The 3,945-nt window shown below is 30.8% G+C and overlaps 1 protein-coding gene across 1 annotated transcript in view; it reads left to right on the top strand.

Annotated features, from left to right (window-relative positions):
- The first annotated feature begins 3,020 nt into the window (after positions 1-3,020).
- The window catches only part of LOC106474517 (3'-5' ssDNA/RNA exonuclease TatD-like), a 9,858-nt gene continuing 8,933 nt past the window's right edge, over positions 3,021-3,945 (top strand). Inside the window, exon 1 of the mRNA XM_022402830.1 lies at positions 3,021-3,110. The gene's annotated coding sequence lies outside the window, so the exon portion shown is untranslated. The remainder of the gene's footprint in view (positions 3,111-3,945) is intronic.

Genomic DNA, 3,945 nt, shown 5'->3' with positions numbered 1-3,945 from the left:
ATCACTTAGAATAAAGAGTAAAATTATCATCAATAGGTTGACTAATTATTAATAATGTTTAACTAATATTTATAATTGTCAATAATTGGAATATTCGTACATTATTCGTCAAAAACCAAGCAAATTTAAAACAATAATTATAGTCAAACAAATGATCTTTCTTTTCCAATTTATAACATTTGTATTTCATGCATCTGTTACGGCAAATGTGTACTATTTAAATATAGTTTATAAAAATAGTTTAAATATAGTATAAATATGGTAATGCCATCTGTTGTGCTGAAATATAAGAATATCTCAATGCCAGAAGTGGTGATTGAGGTTTATGAAATGTGGCGCCATCTATCAACTGGCACCATAAACAAACACCCATAATAATATTTCACACTTTGGGTATTCAAGATCCGAACACTTTTCATTCTGTTAGACTATAGAAGTATCAGACATTTTAATAAAATGCTCTGGTGTAATTTTTTTCGATATTTAATAAATCATTTTATAATATTTTGGATACTCTAATTGTCTTTGTGAATACAAAGGTACAATAAAATATAATTGTGTTTATATAAACATGTATATAATAGTAATAAATATATGAAATTAATAACAGTAAATCTATATTTTGTGTGGGCTAAGACTAATGAAAGTTTTTGAAGATGTTGCAAATATAAGAAAGGATAATCACATTCAGCTTATGCTATGCCCAGAAAAATGCATAGCTATAAAACAGTACAAATTTTAAACTAAATAGTGAATAGGTCAGGCTAGTTTTAGAATGAGTTTAAGTGTCGACTTTAGCCTAGGATTTACCTAGTACTTGTAAATATATATATGTATAGGTTGTAAATTATGATTTTGTAACAAAGAGGACGAAAGCGTGTAGGTATAAAATAAAAACTGTGTGTAATTGTATGAAGAAAAATATTATTTCAATCTATAGTATAAGTTCGAGAGAAAAATAAGTTGATGCTTTGGGTCCAAAAAAGAATTATGTTATTTACTTATGCTTAAGATAAACGTCTGAAAAGTTATAATTGACCAGCCTGAGATGCATTTTCCTGGTAGATGGATTTAGAAAGCTCAAATCAGTTTCAAACTAACATTTGTATGTTCTGAAATTTGAAGAGGAAAAGTCTTATTCATTCGTCTACTTCTGTATTTAATAAAGGTTAAACACTTTGTTTATATAGATATTCTATAAGTTATTTAAAATTCGGTAACACAACTATTATAATCAAAAAGGCAGAATTAGAATTTCGCGCAAAGCTACACGAGGACTATTCTGCGCTAGTAGTTACTAATTTAACAGTGAAAGACTAGAGAGAAGGCAGCTAGTCATCACCATCTACCGCCAACTCTTGGGTTACTCTTTTACCAACGAATAGTGGGATTGAGCATAACATTATAACGCCCCCACGGCTGAAAGGGCGAGCATGTTTAGTTAGACGAAGATTTGAGCTCGCGACCCTCAGATTGCGAGTCGAGCGTTCTAACCCTCTGGCCATGCGGGGCAAAAAATGCACAGACCAATGCTGCTAACTGCTTGAGTAATAACTTAAGTAATAACTGCTTAAGTAATAATAATAGCAACGAATATTGTCCACTAATAATGTGTGATAAAAAACAAACTTATCCCTGAAATATAATTTCACATTCAACACAATGATAAACTAATTAGTAATTAATCATACTTGGTGATAATTAATATATAAAGTAATTTAGTTCAATTTAGGAACACACAATATTTATTTAAAACCAATCAAACTATATACAGGACATAAGTTTACAGATAAAAATTAAATTAATAACTTAAGCTGAACAAGATAACAGCTTTCAATGCCACGGTTTTAACTTAATTTCCTTTTATTAAATATATAACCTGGTGGTTAGGATGCTCGACCATTGTGCCGAAAATGCTCCCTCTTTCACTCGTGAGGCCGTTGTAATGTGATTATCAATCCAACTATATATTGGGAAAAAGATATCCAGATAGATGGATAATCGAATAGTTATAAAACGATCATGTCGACAAGTGTAGTCGAGACTTCCTTCTGTCAGTTATATTATCTACTTCTTTAAACTATTACCAGTGCTATGATTTGATAGGTGTCAGTGCGGCTCAACCTGTCTAAAAACAAATACTACCAGACGTGGAACAATTCAAGTTCCATTGGTATTTAGTTTTCAGTGACACTTTATGCGACACATGAGCTGAACGGCTAAGCAAAAGGCCGTCTTTAAATTACAGCTGCTGACCTATGGGAGGGATAGCAACTAATCAGCAGTAATCGCTGACTACACGGCTACTCTTAACAGAATAGTGGGATTGATTATCACAGTTATATCGACCAGAAAGCTGAAAGCACGGAGTGTATTCATTGTCATTTTGCTTCTAACTTTTTTTTTTCACCTTTCGATTTTCAAAACAGCACATAACAACCACATCATTTTAAATCGCTAAATGGTGAGCCAAAACAGACTTGAGAAATTCATAAACTATACCATGCCCACCTTCCCCGATCTCAAAAGAGTGGTAGCAAAGAAATAAAACAAAATGACTTAACTGAGCCATACCAAAGAAAATTCGTAACCTATCTATTATTCGTGATTATTAAAGTATACGTCGAAGGCTGTAGTCGTCTCTTTATTATCATTTGTTTTTGTGTACCTTACATTTCAGTTAGGTTTTCGAGGCATCATTAAATATATCACTAGCAAATAGAAAAGCTCGTTTATTTTTGATAGGGTTAGATCCGATGTTACTTAAATATATCAAAATACTTTTTTTTTATTCTGGAAGATTAGTTTTATATATTAATTTGAAAATTATTGATTTCTGGTTATTTTATTTAAATTAATTCAACATAATTGTAAAACCATTTTTTTGTATATAATCTGTCTAAAGCAATTCTGAAGATAAACGGCACAGGAAGATATTAAATTTGTTTAATCTTACGTCCCGTATGCTTAATGTGTAGAGGGCAGCGCGGTCTTTTGCTGTCTGGTCTGTAATGCTTGGAACCGGAGTGTCATTTAAAGATTCAGACTAAAGATAGTTTGTTGAAAATTTTAATAATACTGCTCGAAAAAACAAACAAACCTTTCTAAAAGTAATTTGCATTCATTTTTATTATCCTTGTCCATAAATTAGAATGAAGATACTTCTTTTAAAGAAATTTTCAAATGAATTTCTGTATGTTACTGTTAGTTTAACTTACGTTTAACCATATAACATTATAAATATAATGATAAATTATACTTGTAAGTTATAGTACTAGCCTAATAGGCCTACGCTTATATATTATACTATTAGTTATTCAGTTACCATTGGTTGAGGAGTATAGTAACAGTAATAATACTATACTGTTATGCTAGACTTAAAAGTAACATGGTTAACTTTGGGCGTAGCTAGACCGAAATTTGAAAAGCAAGAATTTTGTAAACACTATCTCTGTTCATTTCATTATTATTCATAAAAATTCATTTGCAAAGGAAAAGAAGGTTCCATTTTGTCTATCTACTGTGCTCAAGGTTATCCAGTACCTTCCCACTCCAAACTACTTTTTAAAAAAAAACTTTTTTCACTTTCAGTATCTAAATCATATCTTAAATACATTGCCGTAAGTGGAGTTATGTCTTACTTTTATATTAAACTTGTGTCCTCTAGTTTTACTGCAATCTACATTTAAAACTTCCAAGTATCTTACAGAGTTATAAACTAATCTTTTAGTTCAATTGTTAAGAGTAATGATTCTCCATCTCTTTGTTGAAATATAAGTTTTAAATGCTGAGAGGTGTTTGTGAGAAATAACAAATTGACTTGAATAATATACTTTTGGATCTGTTTGTTTCTTCTGTTGAATTTTCGCGTAAAGATACTCGAGTGTTATCTGTTCTATCCGCTCCTAATTTTGAAGGGATAGATTAGCTGATCTATACCACCCT

This window comes from Limulus polyphemus, unplaced genomic scaffold (assembly GCF_000517525.1).
Source record: "Limulus polyphemus unplaced genomic scaffold, Limulus_polyphemus-2.1.2 Scaffold7317, whole genome shotgun sequence".
In the NCBI taxonomy this organism is placed as follows: Eukaryota; Metazoa; Arthropoda; class Merostomata; order Xiphosura; family Limulidae; genus Limulus; species Limulus polyphemus.
Note: the sequence above shows the minus strand (reverse complement) of the source record. Positions and strands in the feature narration are given on the sequence as shown.